This window comes from Moschus berezovskii, chromosome 15 (assembly GCF_049115385.1).
Source record: "Moschus berezovskii isolate FMDL1 chromosome 15, NW_MosBer_1.0, whole genome shotgun sequence".
Taxonomy (NCBI): Eukaryota; Metazoa; Chordata; class Mammalia; order Artiodactyla; family Moschidae; genus Moschus; species Moschus berezovskii.
In genome coordinates, this window is record NC_142474.1 from 26,911,433 (window position 1) to 26,927,574 (window position 16,142).

Here is a 16,142-nt window from a genome sequence, read left to right on the forward strand (position 1 = left end):
CTGAAGAAAACCGCTAAGGTCCATCAAAAAATTCTATACTTTGATCATTGCTGCCCTATCCAAGTATTCTACCAACTTATACCTTTATATACTATCTCATGGTGTGTCTACTTACCTACTCTCCCCAAAATAGGTGTCTGCTTTTCAGCTCTCTCTCCATCCAGGATCTCAGTTGGGTGGGAGGAATTTACTAATGCAGTTTCAGATCAAGTGGATTTACTCAAGAAATAGCGTATAATGTATATTAAATAATCACTGTATACACTAAATATTTATATTAAAATTTGTAAATTATAACTCAGTAAAAACGGTGGGGTGGGTGTGGGAGGTAGGGGGTCAGGAGGAATAAAGCTGGTACAAAGCTATCAAATAGTTACAAACATATGTAGTGATTGGGGGAAAAATTAGGCTGAATCCCTATCTCATTCCATATGTAAATGAATTCAATGTGCAGCAAACATGTATGTTTAAATACAGAAAGGTACTTTAAAAATGGCTATCTTTATAATTAAAATCTTGGTTTATAGATGGCCTCTCTAGGCGTGACCTAAGATTAAAAAAATTTAAATGGGGGGAGGATTGTAAAAGTATTAAAATCAAATATGAATGGGGGCAGGGGTGGGAACTGGGTAAAAATATGTAAGAAAGGATTCATTTCCCTAATAGGCAAAGAGCTCTTAAGCATTAATAAGCAAACCCATCACAAAAATGGGCAAGGTACATGAACAAGCAATTTTACTTTTTAAGGTACAAATAACTAATTACCTCTACACCTCATCTCATAAACAGATGAACTCAGTGGGTCAAACACATATGTTTAAATATAAAAATGTACTTTTAAGATGGTGGTTTTTACAATTAAAACCTTAGTTTATAGAAGGCCTCTCTAAGCATGACCTAAGATTAAAAAATATAAAGCAGGGGTGGGGAGATGGGAGAGGACTGTACATAAAATATAAATCAGGGTGGGGATAGGGGTGGAAATTGGGTAACAATATGTAAGAAAGGATTAATCATCCTAATTAGCAAAGAGCTCTTAAGAATTAATAAGCAAGCCATCACAAAAATGGGCAAGATACATGAACAAACAATTTTACTTTTAAAAAAGGTGCAAATAACTATCTCTACCTCATCCCCCACACAAATGAACTTAGTGTTGGTCAAACACATATGTTTAAATACAAACATGTACTTTTAAAATAACGATTTTTACAATTAAATCTTACGGAAGGCCCCTCTATGCATGACCTCAGATTAAAAAAATATAAAGTGGGGGTGGGGAGGTGGGGTGGGAGACGGCTATACAAAACTTAAAATCAAATAAGAATGGGGTTGGGGTGGAAACTGGGTAAAAATACATAAGAAAGGTTTGATTTCCCTAATAAGCAAAGAGCTCTTATGTAATAAGCCATCACAAAAATGGGCAAGATATATGAACAAGAAATTTTACTGTTTAAAAAAGTACAAATAACTAATTATCTCTACATCATTCCATACACAAATGAACTTGGTGTAGGTCAAACACATATGTTAAAATACAAACATGTACTTTTAAAATGGTGATTTTTACAACTGAAATCTTAGTTTATAGAAGGCCCATCTAAGCATGACCTAAGATTTAAAAAATGTATAGTGGGGGTGGGGGATGGGATAGAAGAGGGCTGTATAAAATGTAAGATCAAATATGAATGGGCGTGGGGGTGGAACTGGTTAAAAATATGTAAGAAAGGATTAATTTCCCTAATAAGCAAAGAACCCCTAAGAATTAATAAGCAAGCCACCACAAAAATGGGCAAGGTATATGAACAGGCAATTTTACTTTTTAAAAAGGTACAAATATCTATCCCTACCCTCATTCCATACACAAATGGACTCAATGTGGGTCAAAAACATATATTTAAATATAAAAATATATCTTTAAAATGGCTACCTTAAAAATAAAATATTGGTTTATAGAAGGCAATAAGCATGACATAAGATTTAAAAACCATAAAGGGGGGATTGGCCGAGGAGAGTGCAAAATTTACATGCGAATGGGGGTGGGGGTGGAGACTGGGTAAAAATCTGTAACGACAGGTTAATTTCCCTAATAAGCAAAGAGTTCTTAAGAATTAACAAACAAGCCCATCACAAAAATGGGCAAGGTACAGGAACAAGCAATTTCACTTTCTAAAATGGTACAACTAACTAACACTGGGAGAAGGAAATGGCAACCCACTCCAGTGTTCTTGCCTGGAGAATCCCAGGGACGGCGGAGCCTGGTCGGCTGCCGTCTGTAGGGTCGCACAGAGTCGGACACGACTGAAGTGACTTACCAGCAACTAACACTGGGGAAACCATGCAACTTCACTCATAATGAAGTGAAATACAAATACAAATCTTGCACCATTGCTGGGAGAGGGAATGGGCACCAGCACTCATAGGTCCCACACCAAATTCACTGAATCCTTGATGGGTTATGGCTTGGACCTGAGGTCCTCTTGGGCTTCCTATAGTCCTTCATCCCCAGGTTCATCCCTTAAGCTCATGGTCACCCATGGTGTGGCTTCCTAGAAGTCTGGGAGGGAAAGACCAGCTCACCCCCAGCATCAACCATTGCATCCTCTGAAACAGGCCAAATGGGACATCAGTTAAGTTGACTCTGTACCTCAGGCCCAAACCCTACTTCCTGTTCTATTTTCCAGGTCAAATTAACCCCAGCCAATTAATCCTCAAGCTCAGTACTGCAGAGGTGAGCAAAGAGTGTACCACTGACGGCAAGAAAAGTAGCAAACACCCCCTATCCATTAACCTTCCCAAAGTTCCTATGTAACATTCATTCCACATAAAAATTGGGTGCTTACTAGCGAGATTTCATCACAAAATGACACTCAAAAGCCACCCAATGAACATACAATCGACATGAGTGCTTGCTATCCAAATACAGTCAAAGACCCGCCCCTTAAATTTGCATAATCCTCCAAAGTACCCCAAATAAACATTAAACCCTGGGCAACAACTGCAAGACCAGCCCACCATAATAGTTCCCAAACCCCTCTTCCAAGATGGCCAGCCGGAGGCCCCACCCATCCAGAGATTCTAGAACCTTCTCAGAATAATCCACATTAGGTTGCCATAGCACTGGCCACATATCCATCACAATTAGAAAACAAATTCTCAAGCTATAGAACATGTATAGGTGAAAAATGCAATCCAAGAACCCCAGGCCCTTGCTGATCAAAACTGGCAGAGACTGTGATGGCGTCCAGAAGGATGGTAATAAAAGTCACAGCTATCCAGCATCTACCAGGCACCCATCAGCGCCTAAACAGGCAGGGTCTGCTGTTTCCGCCTTTTTTACCAATGACTAAACATGGCCTAGAGAGGCCAAAGTAACTTGCCCCAATAAAGATTAATAAGCAGGGAAGGTGGGCTTCAAACTCAGGTAGCCAAAGCACACTGCTTGGCTGCTAGCATATCCTGTAGTTCTAGACAATATGGGAAAAGAAAGAGGGTCTCCTGCTAGTCTTTCCAGGATGTCAGTTGTGGGGAGACCATGACCCATGACCCCAAGGGGAAATCCTGCATGGCTCCTTTGGATTCCATAGCCGGTGGTGACGGGGGTAGGGAGATTCTTGAGTAGGCAGCAGAGTGGAAGGAAGGAGTGTCCTCCTCCCTCAGAGTGGCACTGGACACACACTCCAACCCAGGGATTGAGCCTGTATGTTCTACGTCTCTTGCATTGCAGGCAGATTCTTTACCACCAATAATAAACCACTAAGTGGCCTGATGAAGCTTTAGTTTGAAGAAGGTCTAGAATTTTTACCCATCTTCACTTTCAAAATTATCCCCAAAGAAACAGTCACCTCAGCACAACCCTTCTATGTCATTATCATATATTCTCTTATCATAATAATTTCTTAGACATTTTTTGGTCTTTTTATTCAACAAATAGAGAATAGAGAATCTATGCCAGCCACTATGTTCAGCTCTCATGGGGTTTATGTCTATCAGGGGAGACATGCATTTACCAAATAAATAATTGAATTACAGATGATGACAAGGCCTCTGGGCTAGTAAACAGGTTGGGGGCAATGGGGAATGGGAACTATTGGAGGGATTCCACTTGAGATAGAATAGCCAGGGAGAGCTTTTTGGAGGAGGAGGCTTTTCTTACTGGAATACAAAGGATAAGAAGGAGCTAGTCAGTTAAGTATGAGTTACCAGTAGCAAACATCACTCTTCTTTATCGATACTGATTATTAAAATATTATTAGCATTTATGGGGCACTTTACTGGCACTTTATGTGCCAGACAGTGTCCTAGGCCCTTTATAGGGGTTATTCCCCTTAATCACTTTGAAACCCTAGGAGGATGTACACTATCATCCATGTAAGATGTGCACAATCTGTTATCCCACTGTACAAAAATAAAAAAGGTAAAATATATCTAAAACATTGTGAATAATTTATGCAAACTATACTTTTAACACTGGTTACACTATAAAGGTCATGCAATATTCACTTAATTAGTGTAACTGCTACTCAGGTTGCTAATAGAGAGTTGGGGAATTTAGTGTCTCTATGATAATTTTTCTGTGTATCAATATTTATATACTATGAACAAAACAATTGTCTGATTTTGCCTGTCTTGTTCTCTGTATCAGGAATGTATTCAGCTACACATAACGGAACCCGACTTGGAGTGGAACAAACAGAGGCTTACATCTCTCACCAAGAACTCTGGAGGTAGGTGTTTCCTGGTTTTATCTCAGCAGCTCATCAAATGGCAATGCCAATGCCTCCACAATTCTCTTGGCTTCTCTCTCCTGGTTGCAAAATGGTATATCTTAGCCTAAAGCAGAAAGGAGAACAGGATGCCCCAATCAGCTCTTTCATCTGGAATGCACATGTACATGCTTTGTAGATGCTCTTTATTCTCTCTACCATGTGAAATATACAGAGATACCAGGATAGCAAGACAGTAAATAGCTAGCTAGCTAGCCAGACAGACAGAAAAGTATCTGTTCAATAACACTATTGCACATTCATGCATACACACACACAGGTTTGTAATCTTTTGTTGCATGGACCTTAGTGGAACATCTCCACTTAGAACCTGTTGTTTTTAAGGATTAGGGAATAAAACAGGTAAACCATTCAAATCATAAAGGACTAATTATAGGTAAATCAGTTTGAAAGCTTGGATGAAATAGATAATTTTCCAAAAAAATACTGGTTAATCAAAATTGACTGGAGATCAAAGAAAATAAAAAGACTTAAGTGGACCATATAATATAGAAAAAAAAAAATACAGAGCCTAGAGAACACCGTGACCAAAGGGCTTCGGGCTCTTGTGGGAAGCTGGAGAGTGCAAGAAAACATGAAAGTGGTTTCTGGGGCACCAGGGTTTGTTTCGATCTAAATGCTGATTAAGCAAGCATATTCTATTTGAGAAAATTCACAGAACTATCTACCTATGATTTATTTGATTTTTTTTTCAGTAATATATACTTAAAAAAAGAATCTAGGATGAAAGGGAAGAAAGGATTCTTTATATATAATGAGGAAATGGAAAAAGGCAGACCCAGGTAGTTATATAGGGGAATTCTACTAAACCTTTAAAATTCAAGCGATTCCAATGCTACTTAAATTATTCAAGCGTATAACCAAAGGAAAATTTCAAAATTATTTTTATAAAGTAAAACACTGATTCTAAAACATGCCAAAGATTGCATCCAAAAATAAAATTACAGACCAATCTCATTTATGTATATCAGTCATAAAACTTTAAAATATAAGCAAGCAGAATCCAATATTAGATTAAAAAAATAAAACATCATGCCTAGGTAAGATTTATTCTTTGAAGTCAAGGTTGGTTCAATACTAGCAAAACAGTAATATTTGCCAGAATTTAATACCTATTTTTAATAATCCAATAAAATAGTGATTAATGGATGCCCCTTAATATGATGAATTTATGTAACATATACATAACATTAATTATATTATATAAATGTTATATATAGATAAATTATTATATATGATACATCTATAAAGCATATTTTTCTCCAATACTCAACAATTTACTTGATGAAGAACATCTAAAGCTTTTCCACCAATGTCAGAAATAAGAATCAAAAAAGACAAGGTTGCCTCACATTGCCATACTATATCATTTTATTGAGCATATAAGCCAATTCAATTAGCCAAAAGAAAAGAATTAGAGGTCTGAGAATTGGAAAGAAGTAAAACTATTCTTTATCACAAATGATATAATTAAATAACTTAACTCCCCCAAAAAGTTCACAGAAAGACAATTATTAAAAATTGAGAATTTAGCAAAGAACAGAGTTCTAAGATGAACACGCAAAAATCAATAGCCTTTCAAGTTTGATTTTCCTTCTAAATGATCTACCCAACAGCTGACTTGAACAACATAACAAACCCATAGACACTAAGATTTAACAGATATATACCACTGAATAAATGTTATTCTCAAACGCACATGAAATATTCTCCAGGATAAATCATGTGTTAAGTCACAAAACATATCGCAATGAATTTAACATTAAAATCATTCTAAGTATCTTTTCCATCTAAAATGGAATGAAACTAGAAATCAGAACAGTAAGAAAAGGAGAAAATTCACAAATATGGGGACACTACACACATTCTTGAACGATGATGGATTCAAAGAGAAATTTAAAAGGAAATTTGAAAACCGTGTTGGGATAAACAAAAATGAAAATATAACATCCCATAACTTACCGGATGCAGTACAAGCGCACTTAGAGGAGTGTTTTTAATGATGGACTCCAGCATTGAAAAGAGCAGAGACCTCAAACAAGCAACGTAACTTTACATCTCAAAGAACCAGAGAAAGAACAAACTCAGCTGAAAGCTAGCAGAAGAAAAGAAACAGTAAAGATTAGAGCAGAAGTAAATCAAACAGAGAATAGAAAAACAGAGGTGGGGGGACTAGGAATTGTTTTTTTTGAAAATATAAACAAAACCAACAAACCCTTAGTGAAACTAACAGAAAAAAGACTCAAATTTTAAAAATCAGAAATGAAAGAGGAGCCATTACAACAGATGCCTCAGCTATTAAATATAAAAAGATAATAAGGGATTATTATGAACAATTATATCCCAATAAACTGGATAACTTAGATGAAATATATAAATTCCTAGAAACATACAACCCACCAAAACTAAATCAAGAAGAACAGAAATTCTGAACAGACTAATAACAAATAAAGCAGATTGAATTAGTAATCAAATCCTTCCCAACAAAGAAAAGCCCAGGGCTAGATGGTGTCATGGATGAATTCTACTAAGCATTCATAGAAGAATTCATACCAATTCTTCTTAAACTTGTCCAAAATAACAGAAGAGGGAACACTTCCAAACCCATTTTATGAGGCCAGCATCTAATACCCTGATACCAAACCCAGATAAAGACACCATAAGAGGGAATTCCCTCGTGCCCCAGTGTAGGACTCTGCTTTCACTGCTAGGGCCTGGGTTCAATCCATAGTCAGAGAACTAAGATCCTGTAAGCCACATGGCATAGCCAAAACTACAAACCAATATCCCTGATGAACATAGATGCAAAAATCCTCAAAACACTAACAAACCAAATTTAATAATGCATTAAGAAGATCATATACCATGAACCAGTGGGATTTATTTCTGGAATATAAAGATAGTTCAGCATAAAGAGTAAAAATCACATGATCATCTCAATCAACGCAGAAAAACATTTGACAAATGTCAACATCCATTCATGATTAAAAACTCTCATCAGGGGCTTCCCTGATGGCTCAGTGCTAAAGAATCCGCCTGCCAATGCAGGAGATGTAGGTTCAATCCCTTGTCCGGGAAGATCCCACATACCTCACAGCAACTAAGCCTGTGTGCCACAACTGCCGAGCCTGGGGTCCAGAGCCCAGAAACCACAACTGCCGAGCCCATGTGCCACAACCACTGAGGCCCGCCTGCCCCACAGTCTGTGCTCTGCAAAGAGACACCACTGCAATAAGAAAGCCCGGCTACTGCAATGAAGAGTAGCCCCTGCTCATTGCAACTAGAGAAAGGCCAGGGCAGTAACCGAGACCCAGTACAGCCATAAATAAATAAAAATTTAAAAAGTCTCTCAACAAAATCAGTGTAGAAGGAACTTTCCTCTATACAATGAGGCCACCAAGGAAAACACAGCTAACACCGTAATAAATTGGGGAAAACTGAAAGCTTTTCCTCTAAGAGTCAGTATAAAACAAAGATGCCCACTCTCATCTGTTTTGTTCAGCATAGTACTAGAAGTTGTAGCCAGAGTATTAAACAGGAAAAAGAAATAAAAGCCATCCAGATTGGAAGGGAGGAAGCAAAATTAATTGTGTTTGCAGATGACACGATAGTATACGTAGAAAATTCTCAAAACTCAACAAAAAACAAAAAAACTGTTAGAACTAGTATGAATTCAGTAAAGTTTCAGGATAGAAAACATAAAAAATGAGTCTCAATTCTATACAAGCAACACATTATCCTACGAGGAAACAGAGAAAACGATTCCATCACAATAGCAAGAAGGAAAAAACAACAACTTAGAAATAAACCAAAGAGTTGAAAGACTGGTACACTAAAAATTATAAACCACTGATGAAGGAAATTAAAGAAAACATAGGTGAGTGGAAAGGCATCCTATTTTCATGGATTAGAAGAATATTATTAAAATGTCCGTACTACCCAAAATGATCTATAGATTCAGCACATTCACTATCAAAACCCCAAAGACATTCTTTACAGAAATAGAAAAAAAAAATCCTAAAATTAACATGGAACAAAAGACCCCCAAATAGCAAAAACAATTTGAATAAGATCAACAAAGTGGGGGTAACACACTTTCTTTTTAAAAAATACACTACAGGGACCTCCCTGGTAAGACTGTGTACTCCTAAGGCAGGGGACCTAAGTTTGATCCCTAGTCAAGGAACTAAATCTCACAAGCTGCAAGAAGAAGATCGAAGATCCTGCATGCTGCAATTGAGACCCTGCACAGCCAAATAAATAAATACTCAAAAAATATATATTACAAAGCTACAGTAATAAAATAGTAATATATATGTAATAGATACTTAATTACATAATATATACTTATTTGATATACATAATTATTATATAATGTATATATTATATATTTATATATTATATAATATATGCCCATATAATATTATATAACTATTTTACATTACATGTATTTCATATCTATGGTTATGCGTCTATGAGTTTCACTCTGTTAGATCGATCCCACACATAAGGGAGATCACCCAGCACTTGTCTTTTTGTGTCTAGCTTATTTCACTTAGCATAATGTCATCCAGGTTCATCCACATTATCATAAACAACAGGATTTACTTCTTTTTTAAAGCTGAATAATATTCTATCGCATATACAATCTTTTTTTAATCCATCTGTAAATAGATCAATTTAGACTGTGTCCATATCTTAGCTACTATGACTGGGGTGCAGTGAAAGCTGCAGTGAATGGGGGAGGGTTATCTCAAGACGCTGATTGCATTTATTTCGGCGAGTACCCAGAAATAGGGCTACTGGATCATATGTTAGCTCTATTTTTAATTTTTTGAAGAATCTCCATACTGTTTTCCATAATGGCCACCCCAATTTACATCCAATCAATAGTGTGTAAGTGTTCTCTATTCTCCACATCCTCACCAACACTTACATTTTACCTTTTTGATAATAGTCACTCTGACAGGGGTGAGGCAGTATCTCATGGTAGTTTTGATTTGCATTTCCCACATGATTAGTGATAATGAACGTGTTTTCATATACTGTTGGCCATGTGTATGTCTACTTTTGAGAAATATCTATTCATGCCCTTTGCCTATTTTATATTCAGATTATTAGATTCTTTTTTTTTTAGTTTTATGAGTTCCTTACCAACTTTGGATATTAACCACTTATGCACATCTATTTTTCTATTCCCTGCATTGTCTTTTCCCTCTGTTGAGTGCTTCTGTGCTCAACCTTTTTGGTTAAATGCAATCTCACTCCCCTATTTTTGCTTTTGTTGCCTGTGCTTTCAGTATCCAAAGAATCACCACCCAGACCATTATCAAAAACTTTTTTCCTATGTTTTCCTGTATTAGTTTTATGGCTTCAGGTCTTATGTTTAACTCTCTAATCTATTTTGAGTTGACTTTTTTTTTTTTTACCATTTTTTAAATTGAAGTATAGTTAATTTGCAATCTTGTGTTAGTTTCAGGTGTACAGAGGTCTATGGACAAACAGATAAAAGAAAATACTGTATATGCAATGGAATATTATACAACCTTTAAAAAAGAAGTAAATCCTGTCATTTATGATAATATGAATGAACCTAGGTGACATTATGCCAAGTGAAACAAGCTAGACACAAAAAGGCAAGTACTGGGTGATCTTCCTCATGTGTGGGATCTAACAGAGTGAAACTCATAGAAGCAGAGGGTTAGGATTGGTGGTTGCAGGGGTTGGGGTTATGCAGGGGAGGGGAAGGATAGTTTAGGAGGTAAAGTTTCAGCTATGCAAAAGAATAAGTTTGGGGATCTGATGTACACAATATGACTGTAGTTAATACTGCATTGTGCTTTAAATTTGCTAGGAGAGTGGACCCTAAGTGTTCTCACTACAAAGAAAAAACAGAAAAGAAAATCATAACTATGTGAGATGATGAATATGTTAATGAACTTGATTATGGTGATAGTTTCAATGTATACATATACCAAAACATCAAATTGTACAAGGTAAATACATACATTTTCCATAGTCCGTGGAATTCTCCAGGCCAGAATACTCGAGTGGGTAGCTGTTGCAGAATCTTCCCAACCCAGGGATTGAACCCAGTTCTCCTGCTTTGCACGCAGATTCTTTACTGATTGAGCCACCAGGGAAGCCCAAGAATACTGGAGTGGGTAGCCTATCACTTCTCCAGGGGATCTTCCCAACCCAGGAATTGAACCAGGGTCTCTTGTAGGCAGATTCTTTACCAGCTGAGCTACCAGGAAAGTTCTTCCATTATCTATTATACCTCAATAAAGATGGGGAAAATCATTTAGCATGTGAAAGGTAAAACAACAAAGGTTTTAGGAGAAAACATGGGAAACTACTGCTTGGATAGGACTCACATGTTGTATTTCATTTATATGACTTTTTAAATTTTATATTGGAGCGTAGGGGCTTCCTTTGTGGTTCAGATGGTAAAGTCCGCTTGCAATGCAGGAGACCTGGTTTTGATCCCTGGGTCGGGAAGATTCCCCTGGAGGAGGGCAGGGTAATCCACTCCAGTATTCTTACCTGGAGAATCCCATGGACAGAGAAGCCTGGTGGGCTACAGTCCATGGGGCTGGATAGGGTTGGACATGACTGAGCGACTAACACACACATACACATAGTTGATTAACAATATGGTGATAGTTTCAGGGGGACAGCAAAGGGACTCAGCCACATACATACATGTATCCATTCTCCCTCATATATAACTATTAAATTTTGCCTAATTCATAGGTTTCTCCCCCTCTTCCTTTTTTTTAAACAACTCTTTAGTTATTGAAGGAAAAGGGTTATTTGTCCTCTAGAGTTTTCTCTAGTTTAGATTTTGCCACCCTGCAGTTCAGACTTATTTTGAATTCTTATTTGAACAAAACAACAATTATGAAAAAAGTAAAAATAAAAATATAAAAAGTAATGAAATTATCAGGGAAATCAGAACATGTGGATATTTGACAATATTTTAAAAATTAGTGTTAACTTTTTAATATGTGACAAGGGAATTATGGTTTTATTTTTAAAGGAATTGTAATATTTTAGGTGTACACACTGAAACAAAATAATATGATGTTCCAAAAGAATCTAATGGGGTGGGGGTGGGAGTTGTAGCAGCAGGTGTCTGGTAATTCCTTAACAACAGGCTCTTCCAGCACAGAAGTGGGAGCAGGGGAGAAGGCTTGATTTGTAGCAGTTGCCAATTTCCATGATGTAAATACTCCCACCATGGTTGGCTGCAAACTCCCAGCAGTGTGTCATTGAACACAGAATTGGGAAGAGAATCTTGGGTCTTGGAACAGAACACGGAACTGGGTCTTGGCAGGCAGAGCAAGTCAGCTCCAGGACATCACTGGTATCGGGCAGAGGCCAAACAATATTAGCTTCGAGTCCATCCTGGTTGAACCTGAAAGATGAGTCCTCGAGGGTTCATTAATTATTCTAATTTTTAAAAGTGAGACATAATTGACATGCAATATTATATTTGCTTCAGGTGTGCAATGTAGTAATTTGACATTTATTGCACAATGATCACCACAATAAATTTAACATCCATCCATCACCACACAGTTAAAAATTTTTTGTGATGAGAACTTTCAAAATCTCTCTTAGCAACTTTCAAATAGACAATAATCTTATTAACGATAGTCATCATGTTGTACATGACACCCCCATCTAATTCTGTATATACTCATTTTGTATCAAAATTTTAAAAACAAGAAAAAAGAAAGAAAAATCCTAATCAAGATTAAACTTTATTTTTTTTTTAACTTCCAGGGTAATGAGTGGCCATTGCAAATAATTTCAAACAAGAATTAGGACTTCCCTGGTGGTCCAGTGGTTAAAAATCTGCCTGCCAGTGCAGGGGACATGGATTCGATCCCTGGTCCAAGAAGATCCAACATGCCATTGAGCAACTAAACCCATGAGCCACAACAACTGAGCCTGCGTGCTCTAGATAGAGCCCACAGTCAGTAGCAAGAGAAGCCACTGCAATGAGAAGCCCATGCCTCGCAACTAGAGAGTAGCACCCATTCTCCACCGCTTGAGAAAGCCAACTCACAGCAAGGAAGACTCAGAGCAGCCAAAAATAAATAAGTTTACAAAAAAAAAATAATAAGAAGAATTACATGTAATCACATCACTGATCCTTGAGAGACTTGCCAAAGTAAATTAACGATAAAAGTAAGACCCACGGTGTTACTCAGTCCCCACTACCTGCTTGACCTTGTTTAGTGCTTTACAAGGAATAACCCAAGGGGCTATTATCATCCGTGTTTCACAAACAAGGAACCCGACAACCAGAAAGCTGAACAACTTCCTTGGTCTACAATCAAGCAGCCATAAGGGGCAGTGCTGGGATTCAAATCCAGGTAATCAGGCTCCAGAGCCTGTGATTTTAAACTCTGACCGAAGACACTTCATTCAACACCCAAATTTGTTGGACTGGAGATAAATCAGTGATGTTGCTGAAAGACAGTCAATATGTGTTGTGCTGTAGTCAGTTGCATACAACTCTATGCGACCCCATGGACTGTAGCCCACCAGGAACCAGTCCATGGAACTCTCCAGGCAAGAACACTGGAGTGGGGTTGCCATTTCTTTCTCTGGGGGAATCTCCCCTACCTAGGAATTGAACCCAAGTCTCTTGCCTCTCCTGCATTAGCAGGTGGAATCTTTACCACTGCTGCACCTGGGAAGTCAATGTGCTGTCCAGGAAATCCTTTCCCCATTACTGATTGACTCTGTGGACCTGTGCTGGACCAAATGATGACCAAGGAGCTCAAGCTGCTGAGCACAACCCCAAGGAAGTCTGGGTGCCCTCCATGTCTTTAGAGCATACATTCTGAGACACAAATGTGGTTTTGTAATTAGGGACTTTGGGTCTTCCTATGTAGGTGGTCTCCAGCCTTGCATCCCAGATTCCTTCCTCTCTGAAGTGACAGATACAAACTGAGAGCCATGATTCTGGCTGGGAGGTCAGACTTGGGAGTAGGTTTAGGAAGAGAGTGAAAGAAAGAAATACTCCCATTTAAGAATCTGGAATCAGTGGCCTTGACCATACAGCCCAGAAGAGCACCTGTCATTCAAAGTCATGAAGAGTTTGAAAATGAAACACCTGGAGAAACAGGAGGGCCTTTCCATCAACTGTCTCTTGAAATTAATGAGATCATCACACGGTGGCTCTTTCAATAATAGGAAGGTGAAAGTAAGACCTCCCTGACCCTACCTACCAACACTTTCCTCGTGGCTCTCAAGATTCTAATGCCTTAGGGTCTTTTAGTTTGATGACTCCTTTAATGTAGTTTCATTCAGGTGATTTGATGATGCATTTTGACCTTAATTTCAAGCCAAAAAAATCTTTTAGTACCAGATTGTAAATAGACTGGCCACTAAAAAGCTGTAGGTCAGAGAAATAGAAGCTCCTAAAGAAAAAAATGGTAAAAAGGTGAGGGGGAAATCAAACTGGTGCAGAAAGTTTTAAGGAGAAATTCAACTTTTCTCGCCTTCTCAAAAGAAAAAACAAAAAAGAATTATTGTCACTGAAGTAGCTGGAATAATTCTCATTTGTCTCTAGGAACCAGAATCCAATGAATACATATTGCAGAAATGAATACATATTGCAAAAAAGAAGGGACCTTTCTTTAATTAGTAACTGGAAAATCTAAACACCAGCAGATAATTCAGGTTAAATTCAAAATGACAGTACATGATAACAAAGCATTAAACCTTTCCCCCTAAAATTGTAACTCATCATACAATCCATTGACAAATCACCCCAAAAAGAATTCCATAATTGCTTCTTTCCGCAACTATAAACATCTCCATTTTCTTCATATAGAGGTTCAAATATTCTTATAATAGTTTCAGCAATAAATTGAAGTTGTAGTAGTACCTTACCCTTTGTCTTATGAGTTTTACTTTTATTAAGTAGTATTAATAGTAGTAGTAGAGACACAATGAGGTCCCTGGTGTGTGCCTGTGATGAGTTCAATCGATCAAGGTTCAACCCTTGATGAAATCCATCGTGTCTTCAAAGTAAAACTGTTCTTTCTATATAAAACAGGATTTGTTTTACACCTACATACTGAAGATAAAAATTAAACTTATGTCACTTTTTTCCCCCCAGTTAGGAGTTTTAAATTCAGACACGGAATTAACTCATCCTCACATATGACCATGATAAGAGCTTTTCCAGGCTTGATTCAGTGAATCTGCTGCACCTCAAACCTTTACTGTAAGATTTTAAATGCAGGTGAGTTTCAGGAGTCAGTTTCTGCCCTTATCCTCAAAATAAGCAGTTCTGACAGTTTTCCTCTGCATCCCATTGTGGCTTTAGGTTCATCAAAGCTGGTTCCACCAGTTGGTACCATCTGAGCAATCTTGTTACCTTGGGCTTCTGCCTCATTTAGTTCTTCCCCCAGATGGTACTGATCCTTTGTCTCCCGACCCTGATGCACCTCTTTACAAATTAGGAGATGAACTGAATCGTAGTGAACAAGATCCAGACCACAGAAAGTGGGGTTTAGGGACAGAAGGCAAAGGATGAGCATCACAAATCAGTCAGTATGTTTCTCTAGTTAATAGAACAAAGGAGAAGACCCTTCAGTAACTCAGTGGGAATTGAAAAGGCATTTGAGACCACTAGGCCTCTTCCTGATTCTTTTTTTTTTTTTAAGGCCTTGGCAGAATAGTAATAAAAGGACACTTCCTTAACATCACCGGTAGTGAGAATGGATTCAACAGCCAGCAATACTCAATATTCTTGAAGTCAGGAACAACAAATTTCTGTTCTCATAACTGTTATATAATTTTGTCCTAAAAACTGCACTTCTAGAACAATTAGACAAAATAATAATAACAAATGGAATTAAATACACGAGGAAGTAGAAGGTAACATTCTCATTATGTATGGATGATTGCATGACTTAAGAAAATCCCAAAGAAAGCTTGCTAAGTGTACTACAGTATGAAATTAACATGAGTATTGGGCACTAAGTGTTTTAATACTCACCTGCTGCATACCAGTAAAAGATAACATCGATGGAGTAGTTACCCTGGGGCAGGCACTGTTTAATTCTTTGCTACTCATAAACTATACAACTATAGCAATAAAATTTTATACTTACTGAGTGTTTATTATGGGCTAGGCCTTGTCAAAATACTTCAATACTTTTGACAATTGTAAGAGGCTTTAAATCCTGTTTGTGTCATATGATATTATAGGTTAAAAATGTGTTGTTACTACATATATTTATATAACATAGTTTATAATTACACACATATGTGAGTTTACACATTATCTATTAAATTATATATAATTTGTTATACTATACATTA

General features: G+C 37.4%; 1 long non-coding RNA gene across 1 annotated transcript; it reads left to right on the forward strand.

The window, feature by feature from the left end:
- Positions 1 to 2,087: 2,087 nt before the first annotated feature.
- On the forward strand, positions 2,088 to 16,017 carry LOC129561496 (uncharacterized). Its single transcript, XR_008687006.2, has 3 exons — positions 2,088 to 2,731; positions 4,646 to 4,727; positions 12,579 to 16,017. It is a non-coding gene; the product is annotated as an uncharacterized LOC129561496 (long non-coding RNA).
- Positions 16,018 to 16,142: the final 125 nt, after the last annotated feature.